Genomic DNA, 20,066 nt, shown 5'->3' with positions numbered 1-20,066 from the left:
TAAAAAACTGGAGTCTCTCAACGTGGTTACCAGCAATGGTGAGCAGGACAGGACAGGTGCGTTGAGTGATGTCAGCCAGGCGGTGTTGGTCCAATGCGAACACCTCCAATGGCCTCACGAGGTCCTCTAGTGGAATGTTGGCCCGGGTAGCAAACTCGAAGTCTAGGAAACTCTCATCAGCACCCGAGTCAATGAGTGCCTCCACCGTGGCCCGTTGGTCCGCCCAGGCCAGAGTGACGCTCATCAGACGGCTAGGTGGTGCACGGCTCTGGGAACGAGAAAAACGGCTCACCAGGATCTCCCGGGGTCCCGGCGAGCCTGGTCTTTTGGCCGGGTGGGGCAGTTGGAGATACGGTGTCCATCCCGACCGCAGTAGAGGCAAAGGCCGGACCTGAACCTTGCCTCCCGTTCAGCTTGGCTAAGATGTGAACGTCCCAGCTGCATGGGTTCCTCCCCGGGCACCGAACGGGAGGGGAAGGAACCACCAGTTGTGTTGGGAGCAGGGCGGACCGCAGTACCGTCACGAGTACGGGGGGTCTGGGGAACCTCTGGAGGTCCCGGTCGGGTTCTCTCACGTCTTCTCTCCTTGAGGCGTCCATCGATGCGAATGGCGAGGCTGAATAGGTCCTCGAGGGACTCAGGTTCCTCACGGGTCGCGAGCTGGTCCCTGACAGCGTCGTTGAGCCCCCTCATGAAGGTGAGACGAAGCGCTTGATCGATGCAGGGTCGAAGGTCTCCGTCCTTCTTCCCAACAAAGAAGAAACCGGCCGCCACAGGGGAGGAGGAAGGCCGAATGAGTCCTGCTTCCAAGGACTCAGAGATATATTGATCCATCGCTGCCTTCTCAGGGACGGTCAGACTGTAGAGGCGGCTGCCGGGAAGGGGAGCCCCTGAGCGGAGGTCGATGGCACAGTCGTAAGGCCGGTGAGGCGGAAGGGACTGAGCCCTGGACTTACTGAAAACCTCCTCGAGGTCGTGGTACTCGGGGGGTATGGTCGAGAGGTCCGGAGGCGGCTCACAAACGGATCTCCGGGGCGAGGGACAGGACGCCGCCTGAAGACACTGGGCATGACAGGAGGAGCTCCACCCCCTGATGGTACCGGAGGACCAGGCGATGTGGGGCTCGTGCAGCGCGAGCCAGGGCCGGCCCAGGACTACTGGGACAAGAGGGGATCTGGTGATAAAAAACTGGAGTCTCTCAACGTGGTTACCAGCAATGGTGAGCAGGACAGGACAGGTGCGTTGAGTGATGTCAGCCAGGCGGTGTTGGTCCAATGCGAACACCTCCAATGGCCTCACGAGGTCCTCTAGTGGAATGTTGGCCCGGGTAGCAAACTCGAAGTCTAGGAAACTCTCGTCAGCACCCGAGTCAATGAGTGCCTCCACCGTGGCCCGTTGGTCCGCCCAGGCCAGAGTGACGCTCATCAGACGGCTAGGTGGTGCATGGCTCTGGGAACGAGAAAAACGGCTCACCAGGATCTCCCGGGGTCCCGGCGAGCCTGGTCTTTTGGCCGGGTGGGGCAGTTGGAGATACGGTGTCCATCCCGACCGCAGTAGAGGCAAAGGCCGGACCTGAACCTTGCCTCCCGTTCAGCTTGGCTAAGATGTGAACGTCCCAGCTACATGGGTTCCTCCCCGGGCACCGAACGGGAGGGGAAGGAACCACCAGTTGTGTTGGGAGCAGGGCGGACCGCAGTACCGTCACGAGTACGGGGGGTCTGGGGAACCTCTGGAGGTCCCGGTCGGGTTCTCTCACGTCTTCTCTCCTGGAGGCGTCCATCGATGCGAATGGCGAGGCTGAATAGGTCCTCGAGGGACTCAGGTTCCTCACGGGTCGCGAGCTGGTCCCTGACAGCGTCGTTGAGCCCCCTCATGAAGGTGAGACGAAGCGCTTGATCGATGCAGGGTCGAAGGTCTCCGTCCTTCTTCCCAACAAAGAAGAAACCGGCCGCCACAGGGGAGGAGGAAGGCCGAATGAGTCCTGCTTCCAAGGACTCAGAGATATATTGATCCATCGCTGCCTTCTCAGGGACGGTCAGACTGTAGAGGCGGCTGCCGGGAAGGGGAGCCCCTGAGCGGAGGTCGATGGCACAGTCGTAAGGCCGGTGAGGCGGAAGGGACTGAGCCCTGGACTTACTGAAAACCTCCTCGAGGTCGTGGTACTCGGGGGGTATGGTCGAGAGGTCCGGAGGCGGCTCACAAACGGATCTCCGGGGCGAGGGACAGGACGCCGCCTGAAGACACTGGGCATGACAGGAGGAGCTCCACCCCCTGATGGTACCGGAGGACCAGGCGATGTGGGGCTCGTGCAGCGCGAGCCAGGGCCGGCCCAGGACTACTGGGACAAGAGGGGATCTGGTGATAAAAAACTGGAGTCTCTCAACGTGGTTACCAGCAATGGTGAGCAGGACAGGACAGGTGCGTTGAGTGATGTCAGCCAGGCGGTGTTGGTCCAATGCGAACACCTCCAATGGCCTCACGAGGTCCTCTAGTGGAATGTTGGCCCGGGTAGCAAACTCGAAGTCTAGGAAACTCTCGTCAGCACCCGAGTCAATGAGTGCCTCCACCGTGGCCCGTTGGTCCGCCCAGGCCAGAGTGACGCTCATCAGACGGCTAGGTGGTGCACGGCTCTGGGAACGAGAAAAACGGCTCACCAGGATCTCCCGGGGTCCCGGCGAGCCTGGTCTTTTGGCCGGGTGGGGCAGTTGGAGATACGGTGTCCATCCCGACCGCAGTAGAGGCAAAGGCCGGACCTGAACCTTGCCTCCCGTTCAGCTTGGCTAAGATGTGAACGTCCCAGCTGCATGGGTTCCTCCCCGGGCACCGAACGGGAGGGGAAGGAACCACCAGTTGTGTTGGGAGCAGGGCGGACCGCAATACCGTCACGAGTACGGGGGGTCTGGGGAACCTCTGGAGGTCCCGGTCGGGTTCTCTCACGTCTTCTCTCCTGGAGGCGTCCATCGATGCGAATGGCGAGGCTGAATAGGTCCTCGAGGGACTCAGGTTCCTCACGGGTCGCGAGCTGGTCCCTGACAGCGTCGTTGAGCCCCCTCATGAAGGTGAGACGAAGCGCTTGATCGTTCCAACCGCTCTCCGTTGCCGCCAGTCTGAACTCCAGCATGTAGTCGGTGACCCCGCCACTGCCCTGCCGGAAGGTGCCCAACCGAGCTCCAGGGTCCTGGCCACGGGCTGGGTGGTGGAAAACCCTGCGGAGCTCTGCCACGAAGTCTGGGTAGGAAAAACAGAAATCAGCCCCCATTGCCCAGGAGGCAGTAACCCACTGTGCTGCCCGGCCTGAGAGCAGGTTAGTCATGTAAGCCACTCGGGCTCCCCTTGAAGTGAATCGGCTGGGTTGATGACGAAAAACCAACTCACATTGCATGATGAATGTGGCACAATCCTCGAAGTTACCATTGAACAACCGTGGTTCGGAGAGACGGGGCTCCCGAGGTGCGGGATCGGGAGGCGCGGGGCCTGCCACGGCTGCGGGTGATGCTCCGGCCGAGGCTCCTGTAGTAGGTGGGGTTACAAGCAAGGTGTTAATGGCTTCACTCAGCGCTTGTAATTGGTGGAGAATATTAGTCTGCTGATTACCCTGGGCTGTCTGCAGGCTAGCCAGAGAGCCAAGGGACTCCTGAATAGGCAGGACCTGGTCTCGGAGCTCCTGTACAGCAGCCGCAGCCGCAGCCGCACCTAGCTGTAGGCTGTGGTCGTTGGTTAATTCAATCTGGACCGACAACGCTGTTCTGACCCTGTCTGTGTCGGCTGAGGTCGTCATGATCGGGTCGTAATGTTAGGGTTTGAACCGACCTCAATCGCACGGCACAGACAGGAAGTTCAGAGTTAGCCAAATACTAGGGCGTATTTATTTACAGAGTCACAAAAGGGGTAAAGTAACAATTAAGAAACAACAAGGGAGACTGCCATCGGCAGAGTTCTCTGCGGCTCTGCAGATCCTCCTGGTGATAGCAGTGGGGAATCGGTATTTGACGTTGTAGCGGCTCTGCAGATACTCCCATCTTTAACTCGAGGTGGAAAACGGAGAGAGAGAGAGATATCAATAACAGTCCAACGAAACACAGAGGCAGTGTGGTTCCCTCCTCCCTTAGCTGTGTCCAGAACCAATGAACAGTAACAATCTTCAGTGTTCTCCACAACACACAAGTTAGCTGAGTTTAGTGCAAACAGAAATGATATCTTCAGTGTCTCTTCAAAACACACACTTCAACTGAGTCCAGTGCAAGCAAAAATTATAATCTTCTGTGTAACTGAGGGGTACAATTCCCTGACTGTATTGATAAGTATGGTATCATTAAACCACTACCGCTTTATGTACTTTAATTACTGGCCATACAGTACATGATATATAAATATGATGAACACTTCCCACATTGAATCGGTTCCACACAAAGGTATAATCAAGTATTTATTGCAGCAAAAGGTACATAATATACTCCTCTATTATACTTTGGATGCGCTTATAAGGCAAAGGAATATGCGTAGGCAAATCAATAATGAATGTCCATTCTCTGGTTACGCAGGAGGTAATTATACAACCTGAATCTTAGGGAATTATATCTATGGTACACTAGTAATATATAGCGGGAGATACTGGAAGGGTCCCCCCGGTTGTAAGCCAGCAGGGGTAGAGGATCTGTCGGTAGTAGAGAGTCTGGTCAACGATGACTAAGGAGACTCCAAGTACAGGAGACGGTGCAATAGTCTCTTGATCCACAGACGAATACAGCTGTTCTCCGTAGACTGTAGCTCCACAGTGAAGAAAGCTAGCCGGCCTCAGGCTCTCTGAGGCGCAGACTCGACGTGGCTCCTCACAGGGTAAATCCCACACGTGTAGGCGTCGGCGATTCTCCGCTCCATAAATCACAGGACCAAAACAAATATAATCCAGCCGCAAAGGGCTATGTAGTAGTCGGGTAGATTAATCCAGTGTACATGTCCACACGGTTCTCGTCTAGGTCTCCTCGGGTGAAAGCGCCATGAAAGCAGCCCAGCCTGGATAAGCACTCTAGCTGATACGAGGAAGCGTTGGTGATGCGGGTCACTGTAGAACTTTAGCCGCACGATACACTATACACAAATAGACTATTACTGACTTAATAGAAATATGTCGCACTCAACGGTATAGCGCCAAACTCTGACAATTCAGTTATTAATTCGCATGCGGTCTCAATGCTCTATTTGGGGCCAAACAGGCCATACTTCACCGCACGGAGTATCGTGGGTGAGGCTTCAACTTATTGGGTAACTCTTGACTTCTGACTAAGTGCTTCTGTATTCACCTGCGCCATATTTATATGCACGGCGAACAATATAGTGCCAACCTCATTTCTGTCTCGTATCCCTGGGCAAGGCCGGGCATGTACAGACATGTCTTGTCGGTGGCCTTGAACCTGACTCCGGAGGCATGGCTCTGGCGCCTGTGGACCGCTGTCCAATAGGAGAATGAAATATTATGGTCTGGTCTAAAGGGATATTCCGTGTATATGTACAAGGAATATACAAGGGATATCAAACGATATACAAATACTATGCAATATATATCAATCAATAAATATATATATTCGGTTTAATCTGATCCTTTGTAACAGCCGCCTCCTAATTAGTCCCACCTAATTAGCTAAGCAGAGACAGATTAACCGCACTGTCCACTACTCAATGTCTGTTGTGAGGGGTCGGGCAGTTCACAAAGTCATGGGGTCATGGTCGTCATCGATAGTATCGGGGAGCCTTGGCAGTTCTATTAGCCTCGCCACGGGTCGGGTGTAGATCCGTCCTTGGACGAGCACTTCGGCTGCTCGGACCTTTCCGTCGGCCACATAGCTCGGGGTAGTGACTGGTCGATAATCATGACGACTGTTCCTTCTGTCAAATTGTCTCTCTCTTTCACCCATTTCTGGCGGGTCTGTAGAGACGGTAGATAGTGGAGTAGGAAGCTGTTCCAAAACTTGTCAGCCAATACTTGACTGTACCTCCACATTCTTCGGCCGTTCGCTTCTTCAGGCCTGTACATTGTCTGTGGTAGCGCGGGGTCCAGCCGCCCCATCAAGAGTGTGTTGGGGGTGACTGGGTCGACATCTGCTACATCACTTGAGACGTAACCGAGGGGCTTTGAGTTCAATACTCCCTCGATCTCCGTGAGGACTGTCATTAGGACTTCTTCCGCCACGGTCTGGGCCCCAAGCACGGCGTACAGGGCTGTCTTTATTGAACGTACTTCTCGTTCCCAAGTTCCACCGAAGTGAGGTGCGTTCGGGGGATTAAACTGGAAGTCAATCTGGGATGGAGCGAGGTGGGTCTTAAGTTCTGGGCCCATAGCTTGGAAGCTCTCTCTCAGCTCTCTTTCTCCGCCTTTGAAGTTTGTCCCGTGATCAGACAATAATATAGACGGTTTGCCTTTCCGCGATGTGAATCTTCGGAAGGCCATAAGGAATGAGTCTGTGCTCATGGTTGGAAGGAGTTCTATATGCATCGCTCGGGTGGTCATGCATCTGAATACAATACCCCACCGCTTCTCGGTTCCTCTTCCTTTCTTTATATACAGCGGGCCGAAACAGTCCATACCGGTGGAGTGAAAAGGCTTGTCGCCGAGTCGGAGGCGACAGGGAGGTAGGTCAGCCATCCGGGGTATACTGGGCTGCGCTCGCCACTTACGACAGTCTAGACAGGTTCGCTGGAAGCGCCGCACTGCTTCTCTCCCTTGCAGTATCCAATAACGACGTCTGATCTCCGCGAAGACTCTCTCTGCCCCGGCGTGATGCACATCCTCGTCGTATTTCTTTATGATCAGCTCTGTGACCTTGTGTCGGCTGTTTAAGACTATCGGGTACTTGACGTCATCCGGTAAGTCTGGAGCTCTCCGCAGACGACCACCCACTCTGATGAGATCATGGGCGTCGCTCTCGGGGGCTAGGTGGAGCAGTCTGCTGTCTGATGGGACGGGCTTTGCTCCCTGTAGACAGTCTAGCTCATCGGGGAACGAGTCTCTCTGGGCTCGTTGTAGTAGAAGAAGTTCTGCTTCTTCGTAGTCAGCTGCTGTAATGTCAGTAGTGAGCTGAACCTCTGGGTGGTGCCACAGGAATGTCTTTAGCTGCGCACTCTCTAGGGTGAGGCAATCGTCTATGTCGGGGTCTGTGGAGACGAGTGTGTTCAATCCACAGAACATAGATTTCTTGTTTTCGGCCTCCTCTTTACTCGCTTCCCGTGGGGTGGGTGTAGGCCACTCTTCTTCCGGGAGCTTGAGGAACTCTGGCCCGTCACTGTATAGGTTGTGACGGGTGAGGTCATCCAGGGACATTCCCCGGGTGATGACGTCAGCTGGGTTGTGTTTTGTGTCCACATACCTCCAGCTTGCTACTTCTGTTAAATCTTGAATCTCTGTGACTCTGACTCCCACGAAGACCTTGTATCTGCACGAATCAGACCGGATCCATGTGAGTACTGTCGTGGAGTCTGACCACAAGATTGTTCTTTGCACCGGAATGGTGAGTTCACGTTGGATTAACGTGGCGAGTTGCGCTCCTGCTAGGGCTGCGCAGAGCTCTAGACGCGGGATAGATTGTTGCTTTCGTGGGGCTATTCTTGAGCGAGCCAGGATGAAAACAGTATGTATTTCTCCTCCCTCCTCTCGGGCACGCAAGTAGGCCACCGAACCGTAGGCTACTTCGGAGGCGTCGCTGAAGATGTGCAGGTCCATCTGGCACGTCTCCAGCCTCACTGTGGGTGGGAAGTAGCTGCGGCGTATGTTGACACCTGGGAGTGAGCTGAGTTCCGTCTCCCACTCTCTCCATGTGGATGCAAGGTGTTCGGGTATGGGGTCGTCCCAGCCCTGGTCCTTGTCCCATAACGCTCTTACAATCATCTTTGCCCTGGTGGTGTAAGGTAGAATACATCCCAACGGGTCATATTGTCTGGCGAGTGTTCTGTATACACTCTGTCTGGTGGTCGGTAGTGCAGTCGACCTTCCCTGCTCCTTGGTCAGGGGTGTGTGTTTATAATGGAGCGAGTCTGTTTTGAAGCGCCAGACTAGTCCTAATGTCATTTCTTGGGCTTCTCCTGGGATGGTCGCCATCCAGGTCTCGCTGCTTGCTGCCTTGTCCTCGGGGGAGAGGCTGCGCAATAATTGCGGGTCGCTGCTGGCCCACTGCCTGAGATCAAAGCCGCCTTTGATCAGGGAGGCGCGGAGCTTGAGTAGAAGGGCCTCGGCTTCTTCTGGCGTCGAGACGCTTTGCAGACAGTTGTCCACGTAGAAACTATTTCCTACACTTTGTCGGACCTCTTCATCAGCTGCTGGGTCCTCTGCGACGTGCTTTTGCAGTGCAAACGTAGCACAGCATGGGCTGCATGTGGTTCCGAAAGGGAGGACTTCCCATTGATAGATGGCTGGTTGCTCATCCCCGATCCTCTCTCTCCATAGGAACCGCAGCAGGGGCTTGTCCTCCTCCACTAGTCTCACCTGCAGGAACATCCCTTTGATGTCGCCGCTGATGGCCACCTTGTCTTGGCGGAAACGTAGTAACACGCCTAGTAGAGAGGGGCCGAGTGTTGGGCCGGGCAAGAGCTCTTTATTCAGATTTTGTGATCCGATCTGGTAGCTGCAGTTGAACACAATACGATCCTTGCCGTTGTGGTGGACTTTGTGGTGCGGCACGTACCATGATTCGGTCGTCTGATCGGCCTCTTTAATGTCAATTTTCTTTATGTGTCCCGCTGTGATTAGCTTGTTAATCTCAGCGTGGTACACAGTCTCTTGAGCGGGGTCTCTGGCTAGGCGCCGCTCTGTGTTCAATAGATACCGCTCCGTCGCTTCTTTTGGGGCGTGGAAGGTAGGCATACCTTCTCGCCTCAGGAGTGGAGTTGCGTATCTCATCACTCCATTGACTTTGACTCTCTTTGTCCCCTGCTCGAGGAGGGCTATAGCGTAAATGTCTTCCTTGGGACGAATGTCTTTCTTTTCGTTCTTAAAGGGCATTGTCTCTAGTGTCCATAGCCTCTCGACATGCTGTAGGAGGGTGGTGTCTTCTTCTGTCACTCTGGAGTGGAGGCAGCTCGTGGCTGCTGTTCGGTTAAGAGACTTAGCGAGGGGGCCTTGTAATGTCCATCCTAGGCGGGTCTCGACTGCTGCAGGACAGCCTCTGGGCCCTGTGTGGACCCGGTCTATCGGGACGATGAGGTCTGCATGGTCGGAGCCTATCAGCAGGGTCGGGGTGGCACCGTCTATGAGCGGTATAGGTAGTTGACGCAGGTGCACATATTTATCCATCAGCTTGGCGATGGGGTAGGTGTACTGCGACAGGCCTATTTCTTGGCTGGTGAAAGCGTTAGTAATCCTATACCGTCTCTCTGGCTGCCCGCTTGCTGCGATAGTGAAGGAGACATTCTCGCCCTTTATCGTCTTTAGATCTCTTCTTATTGTCCGAATCGTCATCTGGTTTTCGCTCCCCCGCAGCCCCAGCTGGGCCGCAGCGGACGCGAGGAGAAGGGTCTTCTCTGACCCGTCGTCAAGGACGGCGTAAGTGTCCATGACCTTATCTTGGTAACTCAGTGTTACGCGGACCACCTTTAAGAGCACCCGGGCGCCCCCGCTGCTGGCGGGGTCAATGTACATAACACTTGCCTTTGTGCTGCTTGAGGGTGCAGGCTTTCTTCTGTTACTGTCGTGTAGGACATCTAGGTGGGCTCCGTCACACCGACTACACCTCTTCTTTAAGCAGCAATCGGCTGCCATGTGACTGTGCGCACATCGGTAACAGCGTCGGTTGGACTTTATCCATTGATTCACCTCGTCGGCGGTCATCTTCTTGAACGTGTCACATTGTGACAACCAGTGTTCCTTTTCGCAGTACGGGCACACCATCTTCCACTTTTCTTTCATCGAGGGGGTACTGTGGTTCTTGCTGCTCGGTACTGATTCTGATTGGTGCATGACGGTCACCAATCTGCGGCCATCGTTTGCTCTCCTAGGTCCCTCTCTGGAGCTTGGGGTGCTCCGCATGAACGTATCCAATCGTAGGCTGTTGACTTCTCTTGCCAGGAAGTCGGCTAGGTCTAGGAGGGATGGCTCGGGACCGTTAGGATCACGGTGGTCTCTTTGCCGCCTGAAGCGCTCTTGTCGGGCGGGCGGAAGCTTCTCTAAAATCCTCTCGACATTAGAGTTTGCGTACAGTTCGTGCATACCCTTTTCTCTTTGCGCCCCCAGCATCCCTACCAGGGATTGTACCTTGATAGACAGGTCATCTAGTGAGCGATTGTCTGTGGCTGGGGGTAGGCGGTCAATATGCCTTATCTCTTGTATTACGTAGTCCCATATGCGTCCATATCTTTGGTCGAGTGCTGCTAGAGCCGCTGTGTATGGGGTAGTAGAGGTGGCATAGGCCAGCGCTATATTGTGCGCTCGGGGCACCTTGAGGTGCTTCAGTAGGATAGCATACTTGTACGGTTCATCAGCTACATCGGACATCATTGTCTCTAAGCACATTCGTAGCTCCGTGTACTGTGCTCTGTTCTCGTGGGTGAAGTCCGGAAACGTCGGTGTGCCAATGTATGATGCCATGGATGGCTGGCACATCGGTGAGCGTTGGAAGAGAGGCCTCCTAGGCGAGTCTCCTCTTACGCCTCTTGGTGGGCTGGTACCTGCTGGGTACCATGGCCCGCGTATCCAGGTGCTGTTCCTCGGGGCTGGTCGTGCGTCAAGCTCACCCGTGAATTGAGTCGGGGGTCTGTAGCGCAGAGCCGCGGGGGTAGAGCCTGGGCTGTACTGGACCTCCTGGTCCTGTGGAGTACTGTGCTGCTGTCGTGCTTGACTCTCCTCCTCTCCCTCTTCTTCTTCCTCTGGCAGGTCCTCTAGATCCTGTAGTCGTCTATTTAGCCTCTCCGCGGTGTAGACCGTTTCTTCCTTGTAGCTGGGTCTCACTTGGACCGGTCGGGGAAGGGGTTCGGAGGGGGGTATAGGCTCTCTCTGGTGGTCGGGCTCAGGGTCGCTTGATCGGGTAGGGGAGGGTGCCCTTGACCCTTGTCTTGACGAGGCCCTGGAACCCCGTGCGGAGGGAGGGGGTGTTGCCCTGGTGATCAGCTGCTCCATTATCTGCGCTTGTAATCGGTCGCGCTCGGCTTCGCGCTTGGTGAGAGCGAGGTCGCGCTCTGCTTCTCTTTGGGCACCGGCAGCGGCGCGCTGGGCTTCGGCGGCGGCGCGCTGGGCTTCGGCCCGGTCCCTTCCCATATTCTCTTCCGTCTGAAGGCGTCTAATCTCTAGACGTATACGATCTTCGTCGCTCCGTTGCTGCGCCTGAAGGCGTTCTCTTTCCATGGAAGAATGTTCGCGCTCACTAAGCGTCTGTGCTTGGAGTCGATCGCGCTCTGTTGAGGCTGCTAGGCTGGCGAGGAATGCCTGTGCCAGCATCTTGTCCGCCTCGCTGGGGGAAGACGCTGGTTGAGGTGATCCGCTCCTGGCAGTACTCGTTGGAGATCTGTTCTCCTGTGGCGAGTCCTGGAGATCCATCTCCGGGGTGCTCTCCTCTTCTTGTAGCGGGTAGAGTTCCATCCCTGGAGGGCTGTCTTTATCCTGGAGCTCTCCGGGGACTACTTCTTCGGTCTTGGCGGGGGGTAAAGTCATGTCGGGTCCCTCCTGGTCCCTACCGTGAGCTTGGTCAGTTACGTTAGAACCCACTAGGGCCTCTATTGGCGGGGTAGCCTGGTCGATAGGGTCGGACATAATTTTACTATCTACTTTTTCCGCGTTTACCATCTGTAGAAAGCTAGGTAGTATATTGGCAACGTAATCCTCTAAGTACTGAGGTGTCTGCCGTCTACGCTGCGGGCGATCTACTTTAGGAGAACCGTTTTGTGGAGTGTTCATCATAGGCCATGTCAATATTAATACCACTATATTAATATTACACTAGTTACCCTCCGGCTCGAAGGACCAATTGTAACTGAGGGGTACAATTCCCTGACTGTATTGATAAGTATGGTATCATTAAACCACTACCGCTTTATGTACTTTAATTACTGGCCATACAGTACATGATATATAAATATGATGAACACTTCCCACATTGAATCGGTTCCACACAAAGGTATAATCAAGTATTTATTGCAGCAAAAGGTACATAATATACTCCTCTATTATACTTTGGATGCGCTTATAAGGCAAAGGAATATGCGTAGGCAAATCAATAATGAATGTCCATTCTCTGGTTACGCAGGAGGTAATTATACAACCTGAATCTTAGGGAATTATATCTATGGTACACTAGTAATATATAGCGGGAGATACTGGAAGGGTCCCCCCGGTTGTAAGCCAGCAGGGGTAGAGGATCTGTCGGTAGTAGAGAGTCTGGTCAACGATGACTAAGGAGACTCCAAGTACAGGAGACGGTGCAATAGTCTCTTGATCCACAGACGAATACAGCTGTTCTCCGTAGACTGTAGCTCCACAGTGAAGAAAGCTAGCCGGCCTCAGGCTCTCTGAGGCGCAGACTTGACGTGGCTCCTCACAGGGTAAATCCCACACGTGTAGGCGTCGGCGATTCTCCGCTCCATAAATCACAGGACCAAAACAAATATAATCCAGCCGCAAAGGGCTATGTAGTAGTCGGGTAGATTAATCCAGTGTACATGTCCACACGGTTCTCGTCTAGGTCTCCTCGGGTGAAAGCGCCATGAAAGCAGCCCAGCCTGGATAAGCACTCTAGCTGATACGAGGAAGCGTTGGTGATGCGGGTCACTGTAGAACTTTAGCCGCACGATACACTATACACAAATAGACTATTACTGACTTAATAGAAATATGTTGCACTCGACGGTATAGCGCCAAACTCTGACAATTCAGTTATTAATTCGCACGCGGTCTCAATGCTCTATTTGGGGCCAAACAGGCCATACTTCACCGCACGGAGTATCGTGGGTGAGGCTTCAACTTATTGGGTAACTCTTGACTTCTGACTAAGTGCTTCTGTATTCACCTGCGCCATATTTATATGCACGGCGAACAATCTAGTGCCAACCTCATTTCTGTCTCGTGGGCAAGGCCGGGCATGTACAGACATGTCTTGTCGGTGGCCTTGAACCTGACTCCGGAGGCATGGCTCTGGCGCCTGTGGACCGCTGTCCAATAGGAGAATGAAATATTATGGTCTGGTCTAAAGGGATATTCCGTGTATATGTACAAGGAATATACAAGGGATATCAAACGATATACAAATACTATGCAATATATATCAATCAATAAATATATATATTCGGTTTAATCTGATCCTTTGTAACATTCTGTGTTCGTCACACACACAGACAGAATAATCCAGAGGGGTTTGGTTCCAACTCACCCAAGCGCAAACGCGTAAAGCGGGTAAACGAGGCGCAGCTCCAAACGGGGAACAAGGTTCTTATCAGCGGATCTCCACAGAAAGTCCTGGAGGGAAAGAAGACGAGGCACAGCAACGGGGAAAAAGCAGGCAAAAGCAGTTGTATTCCAAAACGACCCGACATCGATTGAAGGGAAGTCCCAGTATAAAAAGCCTCTGGGGCGCTAATCAAAAACTATGACAGGTGCGCGCTGGAATTTATACTTGCTCCAAAAGCGTGTGGCGGGGAATGCACCAATCAACACAGCACCTTAAAGGAGCGGAGCGTGTGGCGGGGAATGCATCAATCAACACAGTACCTTAAAGGAGCGGAGCGTGTGGCGGGGAATGAACCAATCCTCACAGATTGCATTTAGGCATAAAGCTATTTCAGCCTGTGTCAGGCCTTGATTGAAGAGATATGTGACGCGGTGATCAATATCCTCCTGCTTAGCCCCTTTCGTGACTGTGATGCACTGAGTGCATCATAGTCACGAATGGGGCTACCTGCTCCTCTGACATTGCAACACTGAATGATGTTTCCTGCAGTGATTTAATATATACTGTAGACTATCGTTTCGTTTTCTCGAGATCTCGAGAAAATTATCGTGTTATCACGAGAAAACTAATTAAATTAACTCATTATCACGGGAAAACGGAGCAAATAAAATGTATGAATGTATGGCCTCTTAGGGCTTCCGTAGTTTAGGGTACAAAATACAAATAGAAAAAAATACTTGAATGTTGTGTCAACAAAGAAGATATCCAGTCCATGATATCCAGTGCATATGAAAACATATAGTTTGAACCTTAACAATAAATAAATCACAAAAACCAATATGAACCTATCTATTAACCTATTAACCTAACCGATCTCGTCCAATGCACTACATTTTAGTAAAAGGGAAAATAGAGATGTGATATATGTTTTTTTTTCAGCGTTTTTTGCTTTTTCTGTCCTGAAATTTTATCAAGATGTGTTTGAATCTTAAAAATAACAATTGTACTGAATTCCTTGGGTCAAACTTGTTTGGGGAAATGTTTTAATTTGTCTCTATATGTTGTTAACTTCAAAAGTTATGCTGTTTTCTTTTTCTTCTTTTTCAGGTTTTGGTTCAGGATAGGTGTAATAAAGGGTTAAAAATAGGGATGCTCGATATTGGCTTTTTTACCGATACCGATATACCGATATTGTCCAACTCTTAATTTCCGATACCGATATCAACCGATACCGATATATGCAGGTTTCCCCCCCCCCCAAAAAACTGAATAATTTCAGGTAATTAACATTACATATCTCTTGTTGTGGAATTAACACAACATTATGCATACTTTTTACAATAAATTAAATCAGAATTTGTTCTTACTTTCTTGCCTTGGTAAATAAAGGTTATAGAAATGTAAAAAAAATATATATTTTTGTTTCTTTTTTTTTTAAACCGATACCGATATTTGTCAATATCACATTTTAATGCCAATATCGGCCGATAATATCGGACAATCCCTAGTTAAAAATAAACCCCATGGGACATTATTCCAACCTGTTACCTGTCAGAATCTTAAAATAGACACTTCAAGGATTAATAAAAAACAGGTGGTGAAAAAAAATCCACCCTGTGCAGGTGGACCTATGTTTCCATATACTGTAGTGGCTGTTCTGTATAGTTTAATAGGAGCCTAATACTGCTCTTCTAATTTAAGGCTCACAATGACCTGTAACAATGAAATAGTATAGGCATATTATACATTTCCTGAATCCTTATGGTCCTGAGAGTGTTGTAGATTTTGTATGTTGTCTCCCTGTTGCTCCTAGATGACACAAGGCTAAAAGATAGTATATCATTTAGGCGAAAATCGTGTAAAAATGTGTGTTGTTGACTGTTCAAAGAGCTCCAGTGACCTCTATATTGGTCAGAAAGATTCACATCTTAGCTTGAATGAAAGATGACATAGTCAACACAAATATTCAATGTCCCCGATGACATCACTGGTAGCCATATTCAAACTAATTTACTCTCAATGACTGTCAAACTAAATTAATGTGTGCAAAACGGTTTAGACTTTCTGAATGTGTGTGAGATTATGTGCAAAATAATTTTTTTTTATGAAGTAGCCCTTTAAGAGGAGGGACCCCCCCATCACCATTGGTTACTTTGCAGCACTGTTTTTGAGCAATTTTCAGAGGTGCCTACTGTATGTTAAAATGATCTGTACCACATTGTGTCCACAGGAAAGTGTAATAGTGAACATTTATTTTACTCATCATGCACACAAGTGAGTTGCATATAATCCAGTTTGTGTTGTTGGGAGGTTGTGTATATGTTAGGGGTGAGCTGCATAGCAATTCTTGCACCCCTCTTGATTATGGTATAATTAGTGATGATATTAATTATATTGTACTTTGGTAGAACATTTTCACTTTTTAGCATGTTCCCAAATTAGTTAAGGAGCAGTCAACCAACAATGTTGCTGAAGGTGCTTTCCTTAAAAAATAAGATATAGATATAAAACATGTAATAATAATCCAGAAATGGCTACGTTGATATGGCCCTGATCATTCTTTTGTATTCTGACATTCTTTTCTTTAAGTAATTCTGTCTGTTGGTGAGTATAATCAATAATGAAACTGTTGAGATGGTGGAGAGGCTTCAAACATCTCAGACTCACCCTGGACAATAACAGAGCTTTGAGCAACACTTCACTGAAATCCACAAACGCTGACAACAAAGACACTCCGCCCTCCGCAAACATAAAGCACCTTTTTTTTTTTTTTTTTTTTTAAACAAACACATAAACAAACATGACAACATAAAATTAGATATACAAGCATTAATTAAGAGTGCACATCCAATGAAATCACCATTTAAATAAATGTCTTATTCAAGATAATACACCTAATACCTGCTATCTAATACCCTACACACATATGCTCTCGCTTTATCTGATACCAGATAAAACCAATCTCTTTAGCTGTATAGGTACTGCACACTCAAAAACATCATTCAACAGTAATACAGAGGGGTGTACAGGTATATTCAGAGTTAAGAGATTTGATAATTGCTGGGTCACTTCTTTCCAGAATATCTTAACTGGTGGGCAGTCCCAGTACATGTGCATAAATGTACCCTTGTCCCCATTTGTACATAAGGAGCATTTGGAGTCTTGTTTAAGACCCATTCTGTTCAGTCTTATAGGAGTCAAGTATGTCCTATGAATATAGTTAAGATTGATTTGTTGATGGTCCGGGTTCCGTGATGCAACATTTGCCCAGGCTTCTTGCCAATCAAAATCTATTTCCAGGTCTGGTATATCCCTCCTCCAGACTGAGTCTAGGTGGAGGATTTCATACGAGGACGTTAGTAATTGATGATAAAAATCTGATACAAAACCTCTCGATGTCTCTCTTTCATAGAAGAATTTGTGGTATCTGTGGTGTACAATTGGTATCCTTAATGGGACACCGTGAGCCTTCAAACATAACAATAACTGTGCGTAAAAATAATATGTGGAACCAGTGAGATTACATTTTTTTTGTATTTCCTCATAACTACAAAAACCCTGTTTGTTGAAAACATCTCCTAATGTGTGTATGCCCTGCTTTTCCCATCTAGGGAATCTTATAGGTCATTTTCCAATCAGGAGTGCATTGTTATTGAATAAGGGAGTATGATTATGCCATTTATGTGGGTTAGAATATTTTTTTTGTGTTTCACGCCATATCCGGATCGCATGAGTAATAATGGTGCCAAATTTCAGTTCGCATTGCTTAATTGATAATTTGGTGTATACTATGTCCTGCAGTCTATGTGGTACTACTATATTTACTTCTAAATTTATCCAGGATACTGATGCTTGGGGATCAAACCAGGTTGTCAGTGGTCTTAAAGTGTATGCCTTAAAATAGTGGAAAAAATCTGGAAATGCCATACCTCCGTCGGCTTTGTTTCTCTGTGCGGTGGATCTTTTTATACGTGGTGGTTTGTTATTCCAAATAAATTTGTATGCGGAAGAGTGTAATATTTTCCAGTAACCATCTGGAGGGGGTAACGGTAGCATTGAGCTGATGAAGTTGATTCTAGGTAGGACATCCATCTTAACTATTGATACCCGTGCCTGTACTGAGTTTTTAAGTTTTGACCACCTGTCAAAGTCGTATTTGATTTTATTTTGGATTTTTATGTAATTGTGCTTCACCGTTTGGCTTATGGTAGGGAATACTTCAACACCCAAACATCTAAAGTGTTTAACCATTGTTATCTCTTCTGGAAGGAGTATATTTTTTTTTGCAGGGGGTGTTAAGTGGAAGGAAAGCCGACTTCGGCCAATTTATCTTAAATCCCGATAGATCGCCAAAGTCATCAATCAACTTGAGAAGATGAGGCATTGCGGTGTTGGGGTTTTGCATGAACAGTATTACGTCGTCCGCATATAAACTAATTTTATGTTGTGTGCCCTTGATTACGATTGGTTCTATGGATTGGGATTGTCTTATATATTGTGCTAAAGGCTCTAATGATAAATCGAATAGTCCGGGACTAAGAGGGCAACCCTGTCTAGAAGAGCGTGATACCGGAAAGATTTCGGAGGTGATTATACCTGTTGTAATCATGGCCGATGGGTCTTTGTATAATACTTTAATCATATCAATTAATCCTTTTCCTAACCCCATCCTTTCTAATACTGCCCATAGATATGACCATTCCAACCTATCAAAAGCTTTCATTGCATCCAGGGACAGCATCGCCTTAGGTGTGGTGTCATCCTTGCTGGCATCTAGTACGTGTAGTAATCGTCTTATGTTATCAGTGATCAAGCGGCCTCTTATGAAGCCAGTTTGATCCGGATGAACTAAAGACGTCATATGCTTTTGAAGTCTGATGGCTAATACCTTAGAGCAGGGGTTCCCAACCTTTTTTCCCCCAGGGACCCCCAAACATCTCTGATGAAATTCCTGGACCCCCCTCCTAATAAAATACCATAAAATACTTTTTTTTTGTCATTTTAATACTTTTTTTTGTCATATTAATAACAAACTGCTTATACACAGGCATATGCATCATAATTAGACCCACTATGCTTCTTTGACTTGTGCCTTCAATCAACAAAATCTCATCTTGCACCATATGTATTTCAAAATGTTGGCCAATATTCAAATCCTGTATTCATCCTCTCAAATCAGGCCCTAATGGTGAACGGTTTGCATTTATGTTGAATAGAATAGAATAGAATAGAATAGAATAGAATAGAATAGAATAGAATAGAATAGAATAGAAATACTTTTATTATCCCGTGGGAAATTAGACACTACAAATCGCTCAACATTTAAACATTTAGACAGGACAGGTCACAAATTAGAATAATAACACAAATCAAATCAAGTTGCCTAGGATAAGAGTAGAGTGAAATAAAATAGGATAAAATGAAATGAAATAATATATACAGAAATAAATACAGTAATAATATACTGAGCATACTGAGCATGGGGTAAACAATTTGGTCAATATAATTATAATTTAAATCTAAATCTAACTAAATGAAATATGAAATATATATTCCAGTATTCAGTGTAACTAGGTGCAGTATGCTTTAGGTAGTGTATTGTCCTCCTTGGGTTCAATGTCTGGCAGCCGTCGCTGCCCCCTGTTGTGGAGCCTGGAGGCCGCTAGTCGCGTCCTCCTGCCACTATTGAGCTGCCGCTCTGTGCTCAGTGATGCAGTGAGGCACAGTGATGTATTATATAGTCTGATGGCTGTTGGAATGAAGGACTTCCTGTGCCGTTCAGTGCTGCATTTGGGTAGTGTGAGCCTAGCACTGAACATGCTCCTCCTGTCAGCCAAGTCTGTGTATAGTGGATGGGTGGGGTTTTCCCTGATGGCCTGGAGCTTAGCGAGGCTCCTCCTCTCCGCCACCCTCGCTAGAGAGTCCAGCTCAACCCCAACCACGCTGCTGGCCTTCCTGACCAGCTTATCCAGCCTGGTTGTGTCCACTGCTCTCAGTCCGCTGCCCCAGCAGGTCACAGCGTACAAGAAGGCGCCCGCCACTACCGACTCATAAAACATCCTCAACATCCTTGTACAGACATTGAAGGATCTCAGCCTTCTGAGGAAGTAGAGTTGGCTCTGGCCCTTCTTGTATAGTGCTTCTGCATGTTTTGACCCGTTCAGTTTGTTGTCGATGTGCACACCGAGGTATTTGTACACCTCAACCATGTCCACATCAACTCCCCTGATGGAAACGGGGGTCACGGGTGCACTCCTCCTCCTCCCCAGCTCCACCACCAGTTCCTTGGTCTTCGCCACATTTAGCTGCAGGTGGTTTTTGTCGCACCATGTGACAAAGTCCACTACCAGTTCCCGTTATTCTCTCTCGTCACCGTCCTTTATACATCCCACTATCGCAGAGTCATCGGAAAACTTCTGAAGGTGGCAGGACTCTGACCGATAGTGGAAGTGGAATGAAGTAAGAATCCACTGCAGTAAAAATATCCTCACCTCGAGTGGTGGTAGTAAGGTTGACTGACATGAGAATGTCCTGCTTTAGATCCTCATTTTCGATATACTGCACATAAACGATGAGCACAGCCTCGTCTGCGACAGTTGTAGTTTCATCAAGTTGTATGGCAAATGGACCCTTTCTAAGCTTTTCTGACAGCTGCTGCTCGCAATCACTTGACATCTTATCAATTCGGTCTTTCACTACATTGTTCGA

Source organism: Notolepis coatsorum, assembly GCF_963971535.1.
Source record: "Notolepis coatsorum genome assembly, chromosome: 13".
In the NCBI taxonomy this organism is placed as follows: Eukaryota; Metazoa; Chordata; class Actinopteri; order Aulopiformes; family Paralepididae; genus Notolepis; species Notolepis coatsorum.
The sequence above is the reverse complement of the archived record's forward strand: the minus strand, read 5'-3'. Positions refer to the sequence as shown.